Here is a 22507-nt window from a genome sequence, read left to right on the forward strand (position 1 = left end):
GGAAAAATGGCTGTGATTTTGTGTGACTTGGCTCTAACCTAACATAAGCTGACACATGGAATTGTTTTAAGACCTTCATACTATGGATAATTTTGCTATTTGATTTGGAATTTTAGGACCCCTTTAGGTATTAAAATCAACAACTTGGAGTCCACCTGTGGTAAATTCAATTGATTGTACATGATTTGGAAAGAGTGTGCAAGCTGTCATCAAGGCAAAGGGTGGTTATTTGAAGAATCTGAAATATAAAATATATTTAGATTTGTTTAACACTTTTCTGGTTTCTACACGATTCAATGTGTTATTTCATAGCTTTGGTGTCTTCACTATTATGTAGAAAATAGTAAAAATAAAGAAAAATCCTTGAATGAATAGGCGTTCTAAAAACTTTTGACCGGTAGTGTATGTTGCACAGGAGGTTGGTGGCACCTTAATTGGGGAGGACAGGCTCATGGTAACGGCTGGAGCGGAATTAGTGGAATGGCATCAAGTACATCAAACACATGGTTTGCATGTGTTTGATGCCATTCCATTCGATCTGTTACAGCCAATTATTATGAGCCGTCCTCCCCTCAGCAGACTCCACTGGTATGTTGTAATCATTTGATCATAGGATGTTTGATATTTAGATTTATATTCAGACTCAGCTCGCCCCCTCCTGGTATATACTTCTAACTTCAACTGTACAAGGAAGGAGTGAGTTTTAGTACAGGCCCAGTTCTGGTTTGTATTACTGTGGAGGCGATCACAATAATACACAGCTGTGTCTTCAATAATAAACTAAAGTTTAAAAAGATATTAACTTTACGAGGGTAGGGGGCAGCATTGGGAATTTTGGATGAAAAGCGTGCTCACATTAACTGCCTGCTACTCAGCCATAAAAGCTAGAATATGCATATAATTTGTATATGTGGATAGAAAACACTCTGAAGTTTCTAAAACTGTTTGAATGATGTCTGTGAGTCTAACAGAACTCATATGGCAGGCAATAACCTGAGAAAAAAATCCAACCAGGAAGTAGGAAATCTGAGGTTTGTAGTTTTTCAACTCTTGGCCTATCGAATACACAGTGTCTATAGGGTCAAATTGTACTTCCTAAGGCTTCCTAAGGTTTCGATTGTGTACCGAACGCCGAACAACAAGGAGGAATTTGGACATAAATGGACATTATCGAACAAAACTAACATTTATTGTGGAACTGGGATTCCTGGGAGTGCATTCTGATGAAGTTCATCAAAGGTAAGTGAATATTTATAATGCTATTTCTGACTTCTGTTGACTTCAACATGGCGGATATCTCTTTGGGTGGATTTGGCGTCTGAGCGCCGTACTCAGATTATTGCATGGTTTGCTTTTTCCGTAAATAAATCTGACACAGCGTTTGCATTAAGGAGAAGTGCATCTAAAATTCCATGCCTAACAGTTGTATCTTTTATCAAACATAACGCGCCAATGTAAACTCAGACTTTTGAATATAAATATTTTACCGAACATAAACTTTACCGAACAGAAGATACATGTATTATGTAACATGAAGTCCTATGAGTGTCATCTGATGAAGATCAAAGGTTAGTGATTAATTTTATCTCTTTCTGCTTTTTGTGACTCATCCCTTTGGCTGGAAAAATGGCTGTGATTTTGTGTGACTTGGCTCTAACCTAACATAATCGTTTGGTTTGCTTTCGTCCTAAATCCTTTTTGAAATCGGACACTGGGGCTGGATTTACAACAAGATTACCTTTAAAATTGTGTAAAAAAGATGTATGTTTGAGGAATTTTAATTATGGGATTTCTGTTGTTTTGAATTTGGCACCCTGCAGTTTCACTGGCTGTTGACGAGGTGGGACGCTACCGTCCCACATACCCTAGTGAGTTTAAAAAATGACAAAAGAATATTACATATTTGTGAATGACCAGCAGAGAGCTGGGACCAAAGTAACAAAGCCTACCATCAGTAACAGACTATGCCGACAGGGTCTCAAATCCTGCAGTGCCAGACGTGTCCCAATGCTTAAGCCAGTACATGTCTAGGCCCATCTGAAGTTTGCTAGAGAGCATTTGGATGATCCAGAAGAAGATTGGGAGAATGTCATATGGTCAGATGAAACCAAAATATAACTTTTTGGTAAAAACTCAACTCGTCGTGTTTGGAGGACAAAGAATGCTGAGTTGCATCCAAAGAATACCATACCTACTGTGAAGCATGGGGGTGGAAACATCATGCTTTGGGGCTGTTTTTCTGCAAAGGGACCAGGACAACTGATCCGTGTAAAGGAAAGAATGAATGGGGCCATGTATCGTGAGATTTTGAGTGAAAACCTCATTCCATCAGCAAGGGCATTGAAGATGAAACGTGGCTGGGTCTTTCAGCATGACAATGATCCCAAACACACCGCCCAGGCAACGAAGGAGTGGCTTCGTAAGAAGCATTTCAAGGTCCTGGAGTGGCCTAGCCAGTCTCCAGATCTCAACCCCATAGAAAATCTTTGGAGGGAGTTGAAAGTCTGTGTTGCCCAGCAACAGCCCCAAAACATCACTGCTCTAGAGGAGATCTGCATGGAGGAATGGGCCAAAATACCAGCAACAGTGTGTGAAAACCTTGTGAAGACTTACAGAAAACGTTTGACCTCTGTCATTGCCAACAAAGGGTATATAACAAAGTATTGAGAAACTTTTGTTATTGACCAAATACTTCTTTTACACCATAATTTGTAAATAAATTCATTAAAAAATCCTACCATGTGATTTTCTGGATTATTTTTCTCATTTTGTCTGTCATAGTTGAAGTGTACCTATGATGAAAATTACAGGCCTCTCATCTTTTTAAGTGGGAGAACTTGCACAATTGGTGGCTGACTAAATACTTTTTTGCCCCACTGTAAGTGTATATAAACTTCCGACTTCAACTGTATGTAAACTTCCGACTTCTTACTCTCCTGGATGGAGACGACAAGCTGAAGGCAAAGCATTGGAGCATAGATAATAAACAGCGAGTAGCAGCAGAGGGGGAGTGGAGGAGATGCAGAGTGGAGGAGATGAGTGAAGCACTGACTAGACTGAAGAACAGAGACACACCATAACTTCTGACAGTTCATTATGAAATATACTATTGCTTTACTACTGATGATTATAGGGTTGACAGGGGAACATTTTAAGACTGGATGTACTTTTACAGATTGTTATGTGAGATTTCGAATCCAGGGATTTTTTCTAATGTTACTTTGTCTCCACAGGAATTCATGGTCAGACAGCGACTCAGTCTGAATCTGTAGATAAAAAACTTACTTGTACATATACTGGGTTTAGTGGCCATGATTGGTATGCTTGGATCAGACAGGCACCTGGGAAAGAACTGGAGTGCAACGCAACTATTGGGAGTGGTAGCACTTACTACCCCCAGTCTGTTCAGGGTCGGTTCACAATCTCCAGAGACAACAGCAAGCAGTAGGTGTATCTCCAGATGAACAGCATGAAGACTGAAGACTCTCCTGTTTATTATTGTGCCAGAGACACAGGAGGCTGCAGTGCTGTACAAAACCTGGTCGACACTGATCTTGGTATAAAAGTCTCTGGGGGACAGATTATTAAACCTAGTCCTGGACTAAAAAGCATGCTCAATGGAGAACAAAAAAGAGACATGATCGTGGCTCAATGGTTAAACATTTAAATAAGGCCTAGATGTTTTGCCCATATCGTGCAGCCCTACGTAGCAGTGTGGAAATTATCTCAGATGAGTACAGGAAATTCATAATTTGAAATTGCAGGAAATGATTTTGGGTTGAAGTTGAATTGAACAGTATAAAACAATCGGAATGGAGAAAGATGCATTAATATCAGTTAAAATGTATGTGTTGCACCCCTAGGGTTACACACTATTCATAAAGCAGACCTAGAACTACTATTATTCAAAAACATAAAATACTATAAAAAAAACACTGATATTTTGGCCATATCAACCAGTCCTAGTAAAACATTGAAATGTTTATCCTCTTATACCAACCCTCTCACCTCTATGCTAAGAAGGTCATCTATTTATGTAAAGAGCAGTGTCCATCTGTCCTTCACTCAGTTGGTGTAGACAAGTGCAGCTTCCACCAGTTTAACTACAACACAAAACCATGTTCCCTACGTCTCTGCTGCTGCTGGCAGCTGCATCCTGTGAGTCTCTCTCCATTTGGGGGGATATAAATAGACAAATAAAAAAAACAATTATTATTATTTCAAAAGCCCAACTAACTGTTTAATTCTTTTTCACAGGTGTGCACTGTGGTGTTGAGCTCACCCAGCAAGGCCCAAAGGCCATAGAGCATGAACAGTCTTTGGACCTGTAAGGTCTGAGTATTCTTTGATGAATGATAACTACGCAACAACTGGGATCCAACAGCCAGCAGGGAAAGCACCAGAATGGATTGCTCATATTTGGGGTGGTTAAATTATTAGATTAAACTATTTAGTGAAAACAAGTTCAGCATTTCCAAAGCCACTTCTAGAACCATAGTGATTTTAACAGGTCAAAGTCTGCAGACTGATGACACAGATATGCATTACTTTGCTCTCTACCCTCCACAGTGACACAAACCAGGGTCAGCCCCTTTTGAACAATAACATAGATGTTAGTGTAACAGTTTAGTCCACGTCAACAGATAATAGTATCCTCTAAAACAGGAGAAATGACATGATTGGAAATAAGTTATCTGGTTTGTGGACAACTTCCCTTAGAATTTATTAAAAACATATCAAAATATCTTTTGTATTTTTCTTTTGGTATCAAAAATAATCACTCACATATAAACCATCCATCACAAACAGGTAAAAATACATTTGGACCAAATTCCTATTTAACCAATTTACACCATCACTCATTGATTCATTACCCAGTGCAAGACCATTCACATGCACACTGGCCTATCCCCACAGCTTAAAACGTTTCATTTAACTAGCATACATGGCTAGAAACACAGTGCAATATATTCACTAACCCTCCCTGAGTAACAATGAGCAGCCATCTGTCACAACAACTTCGTAAAACCACTAACAGACCATTAGTAGTATATTTTCCTTGCAAATAACAATAATGCGCATAAATGTATACATAATACCGACCTATAAAACAGGAGAAATGAGTCTGCAAATAAGATGTCTGGTTTGTGCACAGTTTTGCTCAGAACAAGGAAGTAGTGCCAAGGTCAAAGTACATTACCAACCAAAGCGCCCAGATATCGCAGTCTCCCCCTTGCGGTAACTCTTGGTATGAACGACATCCAATATAACGTCTGGAGGACATACGTTCTTAAACAGAATATTTATTTTGAAAAATAAGGCGTACATTTTGTGTGCATCACATTTGCTGGCAAACATACTAATACTAATACCACAGTATTAGCACAGAATTAGTAGTGATATTCAATCATTATATTATTTAGTAGCATGCTCCCCTGTTTGTTTCCATTGGTTTATTCTGAGTGCAGGATGACTAATCATCCCTGCACCAAGGCCACTAGAGGGCAAGCTAGGTTAACTGGAGGGTCATATGGCATGAAGTACGGTATATTTGCATAATTGGTACCAGAACATGTGGTGTTTATTAGGCAGCATGATTATGAATCCAGTATGTCCAGAATTTACATACTAAAGGAGAACATGGTCAAAATACCCTATACTAATAATATCTAACCCATATGATAAACATTGAAACATATTATGAAGTTAACCGCTTATAAATCATATAGACATACAACACAGTGCCTCTTGAGTAGTGAAGTCATCCATGAACTCTATTTAAACTCTATTTGCTCTTCCCACACAGTGAGGAGGAGTCAATGCAAAACTCTGAGCTCTTCCATCACTACTTATCTACAGCAGAGTGGATGAAAGACAAACTGACTCGACTGAGGAACAGAGACACGTCATACAAAGAGTTCATCATGACATTTACTACTGTGTTTTTACTGATGATAATAGGACTGACAGGTGAAGACTAATATTGTTTGAAGAAAACCTTCAGATTGTTATTATGTGAGGTTTTGAGTCCAGCGATTAGCTCTAATGTTACTTTCTTCCAACAGGTGTTCAGAGTCAGACATTGACTGAGTCTGGACCAGTGGTTAAAAAGCCTTTAGAAGCCCACAAACTGACCTGTACAGCCTCTAGTTTAGACATAAATGGCTATTGGATTGCATGGATCAAACAGGCTCCTGGTAAAGGACTAGAATTTGTGGCAGCGCATTATGACAGTAGCAATATTGCCTACTCTCAGTCTGTTCAGGGTCGGTTCACCATCTCCAGAGACAACAGCATGAAGCAGGTGTATCTCCAGATGAACAGCCTGAAGTGTCACGGTCGTCCTCCTCTTCATCTGAAGAGGAGAGGCGAGAAGGATCGGACCAAAATGCGGCGTCGTAAGTGTCCATGGTAAATCTTTAATAACGAAAGTACTGACACTGTATACAAAACAATAAACAAATGACGACCGTGAAGCTACAACATAGACAATCACCCACAAACAAACAGTGCAACCCAGGCTACCTAAGTATGATTCTCAATCAGAGACAACTAATGACACCTGCCTCTGATTGAGAACCATACTAGGCCGAAACATAGAAATACCCAAATCATAGAAAAACAAACATAGACTGCCCACCCAACTCACGCCCTGACCATACTAAATAAATACAAAACAAAGGAAATAAAGGTCAGAACGTGACAGTACCCCCCCCCCAAAGGTGCGGACTCCGGCCGCAAAACCTTGACCTATAGGGGAGGGTCTGGGTGGGCGTCTGTCCGCGGTGGCGGCTCTGGCGCGGGACGCGGACCCCACTTAACCATTGTCTTTGTCCGCCTTATTGTCCGCCTCCGTGGCTTTCTAACCATGACCACCCCTCTCAATGACCCCACTGGACAGAGGGGCGGAAGCTCTGGACAGAGGGGCGGAAGCTCTGGACAGAGGGGCGGAAGCTCTGGCGCCTCTGGGCTGAGGGGCTCTGGCGCCTCAGACTCCGGCAGCAGCGCCGGACAGGCGGGAGACTCCGGCAGCAGCGCCGGACAGGCGGGAGACTCCGGCAGCAGCGCCGGACAGGCGGGAGACTCCGGCAGCAGCGCCGGACAGGCGGGAGACTCCGGCAGCAGCGCCGGACAGGCGGGAGGCTCCGGACAGGCGGGAGGCTCCGGCAGTGGCGCCGGACAGGCGGGAGGCGCCGGACAGGCGGGAGACTCCGGCAGCGGCGCCGGACAGGCGGGAGGCTCCGACAGCGGCGCCGGAACGGCGGGAGACTCCGGCAGCAGCGCCGGACAGGCGGGAGACTCCGGCAGCAGCGCCGGACAGGCGGGAGACTCCGGCAGCAGCGCCGGACAGGCGGGAGGCTCCGGACAGGCGGGAGGCTCCGGCAGCGGCGCCGGACAGGCGGGAGGCGCCGGACAGGCGGGAGACTCCGGCAGCGGCGCCGGACAGGCGGGAGGCTCCGGACAGGTGGGAGGCTCCGGCAGCGGCGCCGGACAGGCGGGAGGCTCCGGCAGCAGCGCCGGACAGGCGGGAGGCTCCGACAGCGGCGCCGGACAGGCGGGACCACCTGCAGGGAGGAGACAGAGAGACAGCCTGGTGCGTGGGGCTGCCACAGGAACCACCAGGCTGGGGAGACCCTCAGGAGGCTTGGTGTTAGGAGGCACCTGAAGGACCGGGCTGTGGGGGAGCACTGGAGCTCTGGTGCGCAACCTTGGCACCACTTCCCCAGGCTGGACAACTACTCTAGCCCGGACCCTCCAGAGTGCAGGCACAGGTTGAACCGGGCTGTGGGTAAGCACGGGAGATCTAGTGCTTACTACACGCACCTCTCCCTTAGGCTCCACTCCCACATTCGCCCGGCACGAGCGGAGCGCAGGCAGAGGACGCACTGCACCCTCCCAGCGCCCCGGAGACACAGCACGCAGAGCCGGCGCAGGATAACCTGGACCAAAACTGCGTACCGGCGACCAGACCCGCTGAGCAGGCACCATACGCCCTGGCTCGATGCCCACAGTCTCACGGCACTTTCGGGGGGCTGCCCTATAGCGCACCGGGCTATGGGCACGCACTGGCGACACCGTGCGCTTAACCGCATAACATGGTGCTTGACCAGTAATGCGCTGCTTATAATAAGCACGAGGAGTGAGCTCAGGTCTGCTACCTGGCTTACTACCACACCTCGTCTGCCCCCCCCCAAAAAAATGTTGGGGCTGCCTCTCGTACCTGTCGCACTGCCGTGCTGCCTCCTCATATCGCCGCCGCTCAGCTTTCGCTGCCTCCAGCTCTGCTTTGGGGCGGCGATATTCCCCAGCCTGTGCCCAGGGTCCTTTCCCGTCTAGAATCTCCTCCCATGTCCAGGAGTCCTGTGATGCTGGCCGCTGTTTTTGCTGTTGCTGCTGCTGTCGTCGCTGCTGTTTACCACGCCGCTTGGTCCTTGGTTGGTGGGTGATTCTGTCACGGTCGTCCTCCTCTTCATCTGAAGAGGAGAGGCGAGAAGGATCGGACCAAAATGCGGCGTCGTAAGTGTCCATGGTAAATCTTTAATACCGAAAGTACTGACACTGTATACAAAACAATAAACAAATGACGACCGTGAAGCTACAACATAGACAATCACCCACAAACAAACAGTGCAACCCAGGCTACCTAAGTATGATTCTCAATCAGAGACAACTAATGACACCTGCCTCTGATTGAGAACCATACTAGGCCGAAACATAGAAATACCCAAATCATAGAAAAACAAACATAGACTGCCCACCCAACTCACGCCCTGACCATACTAAATAAATACAAAACAAAGGAAATAAAGGTCAGAACGTGACATGAAGACTGAAGACTCTGCTGTTTATTATTGTGCCAGAGACACAGTGACACAGGAGGCTGCAGCGCTGTGCATAAACTGATCTCCGTGTAAAACTCTCTATGAGTCTATGATCTAATCTCTGTTCCCATCAACCACGTGTAAACAACACATACCGTACTCTCACAGACTAATAATGAAATATTTAAAAAGATAAAAACATTTGATAAGAAAATAAATAACTCACACATAGACATTTCATGGGCTGTGTATAGATCCTTGAGGGACACCAACAGTTAGATTGTTATGATTGCTAGTCGTTTACTGGCCAACAAGCTACTCAGATCAATTAGCTGGTATTGCAACTATTGAAACTGAAACAGAGGAATTACTATCAGAACCCAAATTAAGAAATCAAAGATTCTCCCGCTTCTATAAAGAACTGTACACCGCTGATTGTAAATCTACACCAAGCCAGACTAAGTCCTTTCTAAAATAATTAAGAACTCATTTTCTCTCAGAGGAAGCCACCTCACTGGGAGGCCAAATCTCTCTCAATGAACTCATTGAGGGCATTGGATAGCATGAATAAAGGAAAATCACCTGGATGGGACGGTGATCCTCCGAAGGTCTATTTAAAATTGTTGAATCAATTAGGTCCACTATTGCTCAAAATGAATAACACAGCTGTTAATTAACAAGGGTTCATTTACTTTAAAAAAAGGTAAGGATGCCACTCAGTATTTTCACTAATGCCCCCTATCTTTGATAAAAAGAGAAACTGTTTTCCAAAATGTTGTCATCGCATCTCGAGATTTACATACCCAAATTGGTCCACACAGACCAAAAACATTTATCCATGGGTGATATAAAATTTTATTATCAATGTTTATAATTTTCAATTATTTTAATCGGTCTGCAACCCAGAGTATGTAAAGTTCTGGTTTAATTTCTTATGGCTGCAGGGGCAGTATTGAGTAGCTTGGATGAAAAGGTGCCCATTGTAAACGGCCAGCTCCTCAGTCTCGGTTGCTAATATATGCATATTATTATTAGTATTGGATAGAAAACACTCTAAAGTTTCCAAAACTGTCAAAACATTGTCTGTGAGTATAACAGAACTGATATTGCAGGCGAAACCCTGAGGAAAATCAAACCAGGAAGTGGCTTCTATTTTGAAAACTCCTTGTTTCATAGACTCTCTTTGCTCAATTTAAAGGGATATCAGCCAGATTCCTTTTCCTATCGCTTCCTCAAGGTGTCAACAGTCTTCAGACAGTTTCAGGCTTTTATTTTGAAAAATGAGCCAGAAAGATAACATCACGTCAAGTGGTCGTATGAGTTTTGCTTGCGCAACAGAGTTTGGACAGCCATTGCTTTTCCCTCTCCTACTGATAAAGACATTTGTGGTTGATATATTATCAATTATATATTTTAAAAACAACCTGAGGATTGATTATAAAAAACGTTTGACATGTTTCTGTGGACATTACGGAAACTATTTGGAATTTGTCTGCGTTGTCGTGACTGCTCTTTCCTGTGGATTTCTGAACATAACGCGCCAAACAAACGGAGGTATTTTGGATATAAAAAATAATCTTTATGGAACAAAAGGAACATTTATTGTGTAACTGAGAGTCTCGTGAGTGAAAACATCCGAAGATCATCAAAGGTGAACGATTAATTTGATTGCTTTTCTGATTTTCGTGACCAAGCTACTTGATGCTAAGTGTACATAATGTTTTGTCGAGCGATCGACAAACTTACACAAACGCTTGGATTGCTTTCGCTGTAAAGCATATTTTCAAAATCTGACAACAGGTGGATTAACAAAAGGCTAAGCTGTGTTTTCCTATATTGCACTTGTGATTTCATGAAAATAAATATTTGTAGTAATATTCATTGAATGTAGCGCTATGCAATTCAGCGGTTGTTGATGACAACTATCCCGTTAACGGGATTGCAGCCATAACAAGTGAAATGAAACAGACAGAATTCCCAACTCACAAATAGTCCAATCAAAGTTTATTCACGAGAGCTCTGCCGTTCATATACAAAGATATTCCTTTTATAACATTCTTCTAACCTATGCACACACATGCACACTAACATTAGGAGAGCTATCTTCTTCTCCAGAATTCTCACCCAGCTGACAGTTCCAGTCCTCCCAAGATAAAGGAAACCTGGAGGGGTACTCCCTGTCCTATCGTACATTCTCAGAGTTATAGCCGTGTCGGTTCAACCATAGTTTAATTGTTTCTAGGAGTTTTTTTAGGCATACACACACATTCCTCTCTCTCTCAGTCTATCCTAGTCAGATTTATTTTTAACATTTACAATTACTCCTTATCCATGCTACATAACCGCTAATCCCTAATGGTTAACTTCTTATGGCTGGGGGGCAGTATTGAGTAGCTTGGATGAATAAGTTGCCCAAAGTAAACGGCCTGCTCCTCAGTCTCAGCTGCTAATATATGCATATTACTCTTAGTATTGGATAGAAAACACTCTACAGTTTCTAAAACTGTTTGAATGATGTCTGTGAGTATAACAGAACTCATAAGGTAGGCAGAATCCTGAAGAGAAATCAAAACAGGAAGTGAGAAATCTAAACTGTATTCACCACAGTTCCCAATGAAATCCCCTTGAGATATTAATGATGTTGCACTTCCTAGGGGTTCCACTAGATGTCAACCATGTATCAAAATTTGAATATTGTGTTGTGGGACTGAATGAGAGCAGAATCTATCAGAATCTACGACAATTATTGGCAGTCAGCCATTTTCTGATCACACGCATTCCTCATGGTATCCACTTGATTTCCATTGCTCATCAAGACACAAAGGAATACTCCGGTTGGAACTGTATTGAAGCTATATGTTAAAAACATCCTAACGATTGATTCTGTACTTAGTTTGAAATGTTGCTTTGATCTGTAATATAACTTTTTGAAGTTTTTGTCCGACGTAACGCTGACCAGAATGAGCGTTTGGATATGTATACGAAATGCGCTAACAAAAGAAGGTATTTGATCATAAATAACGGACATTATCGAACAAAACAAACATTTATTGTGGACCTGGGATTACTGGAGTGCTTTCTGATGTAGGTCATCAAAGTTAAGGGAATATTTATTATGTCATTTCTTGTTTATGTTGATGCCAACATTGCAGCTATTGTGACTTATTCTTCTGAGCGCTGTACTCAAATTATTGCATGGTTTGTTTTTAAAAAATCTGACAGCAGTTGCATTAAGGAGAAGTATATCTTAAATCTGTGAATAACACTTGTATTGTTTATCAATGTTTATTATGAGTACATAACTGAGTACTGAACATAACGTGCCAATGTCAATTCTGATTTTTGGATATAAATATGAACTTTACCGAACAAAACATACATGTATTGTGTAACATGAAGTCCTAAGAGTGTCATCTGATGAAGGTCATCAAAGGTTAGTGATTAATTTTATCTATAATTCTGATTTTTGTGACTCCTCTCTTTGGCTGGAAAAATGGCTGTGTTTTTCTGTGACTTGGCTCTGACCTAACATAATTGATTGGTTTGCTTTCGTCATAAAGCCTTTTTGAAATCGGACACTGTGGCTGGATTTACAACTATTGTATATTTAAAATAGTGTAAAGAAAATGTGTATGTTTGAGGAATTTTAATTATGGGATTTCTGTTGTTTTAAATTTGGCGCCCTGCAGTTTCACTGGCTGTTGACAGACCCTAGAGAGGTTAACACTTTTTTGGCTACTACATGATTCCATATGTGTCATTTCATAATTTGATATCTTAGCTATTATTCTACAATGTAGAAAATAGTACAAGAAAAACCCTTGAATGAGGTGGTCTGTCCAAACTTTTGACTGGTACTGTATTTGACTGTGATACATGGTTGTCTCACCTAGATACATTATATAAATGTATCTCCACACCAAGATATCAACTATTAAGACTAATGCTCAGTCTCAAAAAATGTCAAATTATATTTTAATAAGTTAACCTTACCAAACACGTCAAAACCATACATCATTAAATGATTTTCAGACATTTAAACTCCAAGTAAAAATTGTGAACTTTTGTCCCCGTGTTGCTGATCTTCAACACACAATACTAAAGCCATTATATGTAGTCAACACATCATACTAAAGCCATTATAGTCAACACATCATACTAAAGCCATTATATTCAACACATCATAGTAAAGCCATTATATGTAGTCAACACATCATACTAAAGCCCTTATAGTCAAAACATCATAGTAAAGCCATTATATATAGTCAACACATCATACTAAAGCCATTATATATAGTCAACACATCATACATAAAGCCATTATATATAGTCAACACATCATACTAAAGCCATTATATATAGTCAACACACAATACTAAAGCCATTATATATAGTCAACACATCATACATAAAGCCATTATATATAGTCAACACATCATACATAAAGCCATCATATATAGTCAACACATCCTACTAAAGCCATCATAGTCAACACGTCTCATAAGTAGAATCTGAACCACAGAGAGAACAACACAGGACAGGGAGGAGAGAGAATAAAGGAATAGAGCAGATCTCTCCCTGTCAGGATATTTATTTCTCTAGAGGGTGGTCTATGCAAAGTCTCCCTCTCATTTATCCCTTCATAATCAGACACTCAGATGGTGCACGACAGCCACAGTGACACAGGAGGCTGCAGTGCTGTACAAAAACTGATTTTAACATTGATCTTAGTATGAAAGTTTCTAAAAGACTCGATGCAACACAATTTGCATCAACTACACACACTGGTCGACACATGAAATACTCTCATAGACAGATCAGATTTTCAATTAAATCTAAAATGATAAACCATGAAAACATACAAAAGCACGTACCTGCCAATTATGGATCAAAAATATGAAGAAAAAGTCATAAAAGTAATCATGTGAATCAAAATTAAATATATAATATCTGATGGCAAACTATAGTACAACCCCCCACCCATCCCCCAGCCAGCACTTAGACTGTAATGGGTTAATAGGCTTCTTGATATGCCACACATCACTTGTCAGGTGGTAGCCTAGTGGTTAGAGCGTTGCAAGATCGAATCCCAGAGCTGACAAGGTACAAATCTGTTGTTCTGAACTAGGCCGTCATTGAAAATGAGAATTTGTTCTTATCTGACTCGCATAGTAATATAAAGGTAAAAAAAATAGAGAAATGCTCACTAAAATTTGTTCACAAAAATAAGCTTTTTTGTACTTATGGAACATTGATTTTATGGGATCTTTTATTTCAGCTCATGAAACATGGGACCAACACTTTACATGGTGCATTTATATATTTGTTCAGTGTAGATCCTTGAGTGACACCAATAATTGGCATATTCAATTATATACGATTAATAATTACATATGCAGTACCAGTTAAAATTTTGGACACACTTACTATTTCAAGGGTTTGGCTTTATTTATTTGTAAAATTTTCTACATCAAAACTATGAAATAAAACAGGGAATAACCCAAAAATCATGTAGTAACCAAAAAAAGTGTTAAACATATCAAAATATATTTTATTATTGAGATTCTTCAAAGTAACCACCCTTCGCCTTGATGACAGCTTCGTACACTTTTGGCATTCTCTCAACCAGCTGCATGAGGTAGACACCTGGAATGAATTTCAATTAACAGGTGTGCCTTGTTAAAAGTTAATTGTGGAATTTATTTTTGTCTTAATGTGTCAGATTTCAAAAAAACATTACGGAGAACCATGCAATAATGCCATGCAATAATCTGAGTAAGGCGCTCAGAGACATACACAACCCAAGAAGATATCCGCCATGTTGGAGTCAACATAAGTCAGAAATAGCATTATAAATATTCACTTACCTTTGATGATCTTTGTCAGAATGCACTCCCAGGAATCCCAGTTCCACAATAAATGTTTGATTGTTTCCATAATGTCCATAATTTATGTCCAAATTCCTCCTTTTGTTAGGGTGTTTAGTAAACAAATCGAAACTCATGAGGCGGGGCAAGTCCAGCGGAAATGTCAGACGAAAATTCCAAAAGGTTATATTACTAGTCGTAGAAACATATCAAACGATGTATAGAATCAATCTTTAGGATGTTTTTATCATGAATGTTCAATAATGTCCCAACAGGAGAATTCATTTGTCTGTAGAAAAGCAATGGAACGAGAGGTAACTTTCTCATGACCGCGCATCGTGAGCCTGTGGCTGCTGATATACCTCTGACTCATTTCCCTCTCATTCAGCCCCCCTTCACAGTAGAAGCCTGAAACAACGTTCTAAAGACTGTTGACATCTAGTGGAAGCCTTAGGAAGTGCAAGATGACCCATATCCCACTATATATTCAATACGGGCTGAGTTGAAAAACTACAAACCTCAGATTTCCCACTTCCTGGTTGGATTTTTTCTCAGGTTTTTGCCTGCCATATGAGCTCTGCTATACTCACAGACATCATTCAAACAGTTTTAGAAACTTCAGAGTGTTTCCTATCAAAATCTACTAATTATATGCATATTCTAGCTTTTAGGACAGAGTAGCATTTAGTTTACTCTGGGCACCAGCTACTGAGTAGCTATCCGAGCTGCTCAATACTGCCCCCCTGTCCCAAATAAGTTAATTACTTGTTCATGTGACATCAAGAAAGCTTGACCAGTCTAGGCAAGAGGTAGTTTGAATGTTAGTGTTTGGACTCTTGTAGTGTAGTGCTTTGTGATATTGTTGTTTTATTATTTACACTACTGATACTCAGTATTATTCTAGTGTGACACAAAGAGAGGTAGTAGTACCCCACCTATCCATGTTGTACAGCTGGTTCACCAGCTTCAGTCAGTGTTTCTGTCGAGCAGTGGATGTTCTAGCTTGTATGGCTCCCTGGTTGAATCCCCCCTTCAGCGGGGTGTTCACCTACCTTAACTGTAATTTTTATTCAGACATTTGGAACAACACAAATAAATGGTCATTTAAAACTATGTGAATCTAAAAATATATACAAAAAAGACTCATAACTATCGAAAAGAATTAACAAAGACAAATAGAAACAAATTCTAATAAATAAATACCAATGTAAAAAAATCGAATTATTACACTATTACCCTATTGCTAACAAAAAACACACAAATTAAACTAAATTGCACAAATCATATATCACACAAATACACAAAATAACACACTTATAAAGAATAGAACCTGATTATTACACTAATGCACTTAACTTTATTTAACCAGGCAAGTCAGTTAAGAACAAATTCTTATTTTCAATGACAGCCTAGAAACAGTGGGTTAACTGCCTGTTCAGGGGCAGAACGACAGATTTGTACCTTGTCAGCACGGGGGTTTGAACTTGCAACCTTCCGGTTACTAGTCCAACGCTAATTGCATTAGTCCTGTACAAAGTTAGAGGTGCGCTATTTGATAGATTCCCCCGTTCCCCCTACCTCAGGCTTCCAGTGGGGAGACCTGAGGTCAACCTAACCCTGCCCCCCTCCCCATCTCGTACTTCTGAGTGGGAGCCCTTCCCAGGCAGTAGCCTGCCTAGCTCACAAACTATCAGGGCACCCACCCCGGCAAGGTTAATTGACCCACATGCTGACATGATATCAATGACATGATGAGCAACTGAGTGATAGAGAACCGATCACGCAAATGTCACCATTCAAAATGTAATAAAACATTTTTTTTAGTGTGCGGGCACCCCGTGCCGCCCCCAGCAAGATGCTGCCCTGGGCGGCTGCCCATGTCGCCTATACCTAAACCCGCCACTGGCGAGCACAATAATAAACAGCAGAGTCCTCTTGGCCTACAATAACTGTGTGCTTGTGAAGACGTCCTCAGTCAGACTGAACTGGCCTTTTATTCATTCTCCCATTCCACTCCAGGGCTTTTTCGTAAGCTTCATTGTTTAGTGATAGTTAGTGCAGGGCTCACTGTAATGTCAGCCAGGCGACCTATAATGGGAAGGCCAGAGCTGACTGTCTGATTATAATGGGATGAAAGGATTGACTTTGCATAGACCTCCCACCAGAGGTTTAAATAGAGACTGAAATGAAGAGTTGATAATGTCAACATTGTTTCTCAGAACAGCACAGGATGACAATCTATTAGGTTCACCCAAAGATCTATATTTGTTCCATTACTGTTTAACATTAATGACCTTCGTGGTACATGTATTTAATATTGCATTAATTGTTTAATGAAATTTGAAATCTGGTTTCATTTAAATAAGATCACCAAATTGAAAAACATAACCGAATAGTAATGTAATAGTAATGTTAGTTATTTACTATTGTCAACTGACTTGAAATGGCTTTAAAGTTCTCAGTTAAAGGTTTATAATGATATTCATACAGTTATCTTGACAAGTTGTCAGGTATATTTCATTTTTTCAAGTAATCATGTATATTATTGTTATAATTTAGAGTACGATGTGCATACTCCCTCCTATAGTGTTGGTGGGGCCGTGGGATTGATGTTGACAGAGACTAGAGCTCAGAATTGTTTCACATACTCTCACAGTAAGAGAAGTGCTGGATCCGTTTTTATACAGTGCTGCAGACTCCTGTGTCACTGTGTCTCTGCAACAATAATACACAGCAGAGTCTTCAGTCTTCAGACTGTTAATCTGTAGATGGTGAACCGACCCTGAAAAGACGGGGAGTAGTAGATGTAACTGCCAGTACCAATAATGGTAGCAACCTTTCCCAGGCGCCTGTCTGATCCAAGCATTCCAATAGCTGCTTCTAAACCCAGCATATGTGCAAGTCAGTTTGTGGGATTCTTCAGACTTTTTAACCACTGATTGAGACTCAGTCAGTGTCTGACCCTGAACACCTGTGGAAATGAAATGACAAAAATACATTCAAACACATAATCAACGACATCTTTGTAGCAGAAGATTTCTGAAAAATCCCTGAAAATGATGGTACATTTATTCTAGTGGACACAGAATATTGTCACTTACTTATTGGAGAGTACTAAACTTTGTTCGGTGATAGTCAGGTTAGTGCAGGGCTTGCTGTAATGTCAGTCCAAGTTGCCTAGACTGTGAAAGCCAGAGATTTTACATATGGGATGTTCAGACTAGATACGTTTGATTTTATACAATGCTAAACAGCACAGAAACAAGCGCATTTCCCTATGTGGGACAATACAAGTTGTATTGAATTATATGTATCTCTTACTGCACATCCCCTCTTGGGAATCTATTGTGGAGTTCAAGGATCTATAATAATTTCAGCAACTTTTGTGTAGTGTTAAGTGTGTGTTTTAAGAACAGACGCGCTTCATTGCCTCTCATCCTGGGATCACTGTTGATCAGTTTTTGTATGGCGCTTCAGCTTCCTGTGTCACTGTGTGTCTGGCACAATAATAAACAGCAGAGTCTTCAGTCTTCAGGCTTTTCACCTCTAAGTACAGCTGGTTTTTTGAGCCGTCTTTGGTGATGGTGAACTGGCCCTGGAGAGACTGGGAAAATACAGTGCCAGTGCCACTGTCAATGCGCCCAATCCACTCAAGTCCTTTCCCTGGTTTCTGACGGATCCAATGCAGATAGCTTAGAGAAAGGCCAGAGACAGCACAGGACAGTGTTACTGACTCTCTAGGTTTCTTCACCACTGGCTCAGAGGAGGTGAGTGACTGCCCCTGAACAGCTGAAAAACAGACAAAGAGGTTAGATTACTGTGACCTTCCAGCCAAGTAGCACAGCTCCTCTCCCCTCTCCTAAACTGGACAGAAATAACTCCAGTTAACTCACCTGAGATGAGAGTCAGGAGGAACACACATTCTAAAAGTGTCATTGTGGAAAGGTTCTACGATTCTAGAAGCAAGGGAAGAGACTGGGAGTGGCCGTCGTGACTGAGGGAGATCTGTGGAGGGCAGTTATATCAGACTATTGAAATGGGAGGAGACCTTGGGTCTATGTGAATCGAAACACATTTGCATCTCTATGGTGTTAACTGTTTCTCCCCATTGCTCTAGGGGTCTAAATCCTACATACTGTATCTTGGCACTGTTGAGAAATGTTTTTGTGAAGAATCAAGGTGTACATGTTATAATACTTATTGTGCCAGTGTATCAACAATAAGTGTTATGTCATAGAGCAGTTTTTCGATTTATATTGTTTTCTTCTATAGAATCACTGGTGGCCATATGTTGCACTTGTGCTTGATGCTCATGGGTTTTCAGTTTTAGAACAGGTCCATGTCTTGGTTAGTATCATTGTAGTCATCCAGCACAATAACACACAGTCTCTTAATGCAGTTTGTGAACATGTTACGCCTGTGCTGGTTAAAATTGTTGTTTTTTATGGGGCTTTTTGCTCAGATAATCGCATCGTATTCTTTCGCAGTAAATCCTTTTTTAAATCTGACAACGCAGTTGGATTAGCAAGATTCTAGGCTTTCGATACATGTGAGACACTTGTATTTTCATGAATGTTTAATATGACTATTTATGTAGCGATCACCGTATGTTGTGGAATTTCAGCCCGCTAGTGGGTTCCGTGCGCAGAGAGATTAAGTCTGCAGACTCTGTCCTGTTAGAAACAGTCTGTTGCTGGAAGTGACTCTGGTGATGCTGAACTTGTGTTTCAGTTAATCTTTATAAGTTGTGCTTCATCATAACAAATGACGTCAATCCTCTCCAGTGTTTTTCCTGTAGACTGTCCAGTCCAAGCTGTACAGTAGGTGCTGGTCAAGTTGCTGTAACAGGCGGTGATACAGCCCGACAGGATGCTCTTGATTCTTCACGACCACATTGTATGTTACAGCAATCTGCATAGAATTAGGAATGAGTCTTTTTTTAACCTTTATTTAACTATGCAAGTCAGTTAAGAACAAATTCTTATTTTCAATGATGGTCTAGGAACAGTGGGTTAACTGCCTGTTCAGGGGCAGTCCAACGCTCTAACCACTAGGCTACCCTGCCGCCCCCATCCTGATCTCTATGGAAATCTGTCAGTCGATGACATAGTCGATGACGTGGCACGCAACCATTGTTTGATGCGTGCAACGTCAGAAAGGGGGACGTGACCTTTCTCTCTACCAGGGAATTTAAATTTCAAAAGTGAAACAAATCTTCCAGCTAGGCTTATTTTAACCACCGCTGTTCCAAACTAAATGCAAGGCTTGAAGCAAGGGGAAATAAAGTGTGAGTTGAAATAAATACAAGAGATGATTCAGACAGCATAACATTCTTATGGAGATGCAGTGATAATTTTCAGATGGAACTGTCAGCAGGCATTGGCATGTCTGTAACGGCCAATACAGCACGGCCTGGAATGCTGCTTGTCCAATCAGCATCCAGAATCCGAACAACCCATTCTATAACGTATTATAGCTGATACCAAATGACATACTGAACTATGTTTGCATATGATTGCCTACAGTGTCTCAGAACTCTGAGTGGTCCACAATGTGGTTCTGTATTTTGTATTGTCAATTAATGTACCAGTATGTATTGTGGAGTGACACTTTCATCAATGTTTCTAACTATCTACTCTTGCCTATAGGACAATGCTCATGTTAACAGCAGTTCAGTTGAAGGTTTACTGGTTGATTTGGTTCTCAGTGGAATGTGTGCAGTTTGTAGTCTGCTGTACTGATGCTCTACTGCCCTCTGTTGACTCTGTTGTACTGATGCTCTACTGCCCTCTGTTGACTCTGTTGTACTGATGCTCTACTGCCCTCTGTTGACTCTGTTGTACTGATGCTCTACTGCCCTCTGTTGACTCTGCTGCCAGTTAGAATCTCTGAGGGATTTTTGTGCAGATCCTCCACTCACACCACTGTGTCTCTTGCACAGTAATACACAGCAGAGTCCTCTTCTCTCAGACCAGACAGCTTCAGATACACCATGCTGTTAAAATTCTCTCTGGTGACTTCTACCCGTCCTTCAACACTTTTTGCGTATGCAGTTCCACTAGCATCACTCCATATAATGCCTGTCCATTCAAGTGCTCTTCCTGCAGGTTGACATATCCATGCCATGTTGTAGCTACTAAAGGTCCCTTACAGGAGAGGCTGAGAGGCTGAGAGGTTCTGAAGGCTTTTTCAGGACGACTGGAGGGAATGGCCTCCAGACTCTGACCATTCACCTCCAATAGAGAAAAGAGAAGGAAGACAATAGATCACAAATATGTTAACTCAATAGACATTATAATTATCTCTATACGTAAAATACCTTGTTCCAATAAATTGCTAGATTATTGAGTACATACTACAGAGGCCCAGCAAGACCAGGAGGAGGTGTAGTTTCCCTGTCATCTTATCACCATGGAAGACAATTCACCTATTGGAGGAAAAATCATATAAGTACACAAACTTGGGAGACAGAATTTGCATGACAACCATGGTTGGGTAGTAGCATGTCACATGCATATAAAAGAGGTTTCAAGGCAATAAATACATTCTAAGATAAAGCCAGACATCAGTGATCATGGTCAATCAGCAAACATTTTCTGTATTGTTTAAAACGTCTTAGGGCTGCAATCCCGTTAAAGGGATCGATATGACAACAGCCAGTGAAAGTGCAGGGCGGCAAATTCAAAACAACAGAGATCTCATAATTAAAATTCCTCAAACATACAAATATTTTATATCGCTTAAAAAGTTAACTTGTAATTAATCCCACCACAGTGTCCGATTTCAAATAGGCTTTACAGCAAAAGCACCACAAACTATTATGTTAGGTGACCATCAACTCACAGAAAAACCCAGCCATTTTTCCAGCCAAAGAGAGGAGTCACAAAAAGCACAAATAGAGATAAAATTAATCACTAACCTTTGATGATCTTCATCAGATGACACTCATAGGACTTCATGTTACACAATACATGTATGTTTTGTTCGATAAAGTGAATATTTATATAAAAAACTCTCAGTATACATTGGCGCGTTACGTTCACTAGTTCCAAAAACATCCGGTGATATTACAGAGAGTCACATCATTTTACAGAAATACTCATTATAAATGTCGATGAAAATACAATTCTTAGACATGGAAATATAGATATACCTCTCCTTAATGCAACCGCTGTATCAGATTTCAAAAATACCTTACGGAAAAAGCAAACCATGCAATAATCTGAGATGGCATTCAGAAAATAAATACATTTATCCGCCATGTTGGAGTCAACAGAAATCAGAAATAACATTATAAATATTCCCTTACCTTTGATGATCTTCATCAAAATGCACTCCCAGGAATCCAAGTTCCACAATAAATGCTTGATTTGTTCGATAATTTCCATTATTTATGTCCAAGTAGCTACTTTTGTTAGCGCGTTTAGTACACAAATCCAAACGCTCGTGATGGTCCAGCCGAACTTTGGATGAAAACTTCAAAAAGTTATATTACTGGTCGAAGAAACTTGTCAAACTAAGTATAGAATCAATCTTTAGGATGTTGTTATCATAAATCAGACATCACTCAAACAGTTTTAGAAACGTCAGAGTGTTTCCTATCCAATACTACCAATAATATGCATATATTCGTATCTGGGCCTGAGTAGCAGGCAGTTTACTCTGGGCACGCTATTCATCCGAACGTGAAAATGCTCCCCCCTATCCCAAACAAGTTTTAAGACATGAACAGCTTACAGACGGTAGGCAATTAAGGTCACAGTTATGAAAACTTAGGACACTAAAGAGGCCTTTCTACTGACTCTGAAAAACACCAAA

The 22507-nt window shown here is 41.0% G+C and overlaps 1 protein-coding gene and 1 long non-coding RNA gene across 7 annotated transcripts in view; one reads left to right on the plus strand and one right to left on the minus strand.

Annotated features, from left to right (window-relative positions):
* The window catches only part of LOC109876184 (uncharacterized), a 171861-nt gene that overhangs the window by 87135 nt on the left and 62219 nt on the right, over positions 1 to 22507 (plus strand). The window lies entirely within an intron of this gene.
* The window catches only part of LOC109876182 (uncharacterized), a 33065-nt gene continuing 23338 nt past the window's right edge, over positions 12781 to 22507 (minus strand). For all 5 annotated transcript variants that reach the window (XR_002252948.2, XR_004210465.1, XR_004210464.1 and 2 more), the window contains 4 exons: positions 21046 to 21116; positions 18583 to 20922; positions 17791 to 18478; positions 12781 to 17660 (listed from right to left, as the gene is read on the minus strand). This is a non-coding gene — a long non-coding RNA (uncharacterized LOC109876182). The remainder of the gene's footprint in view (positions 17661 to 17790; positions 18479 to 18582; positions 20923 to 21045; positions 21117 to 22507) is intronic.

This window comes from Oncorhynchus kisutch, linkage group LG6 (genome assembly GCF_002021735.2).
Source record: "Oncorhynchus kisutch isolate 150728-3 linkage group LG6, Okis_V2, whole genome shotgun sequence".
Lineage (NCBI taxonomy): Eukaryota > Metazoa > Chordata > Actinopteri > Salmoniformes > Salmonidae > Oncorhynchus > Oncorhynchus kisutch.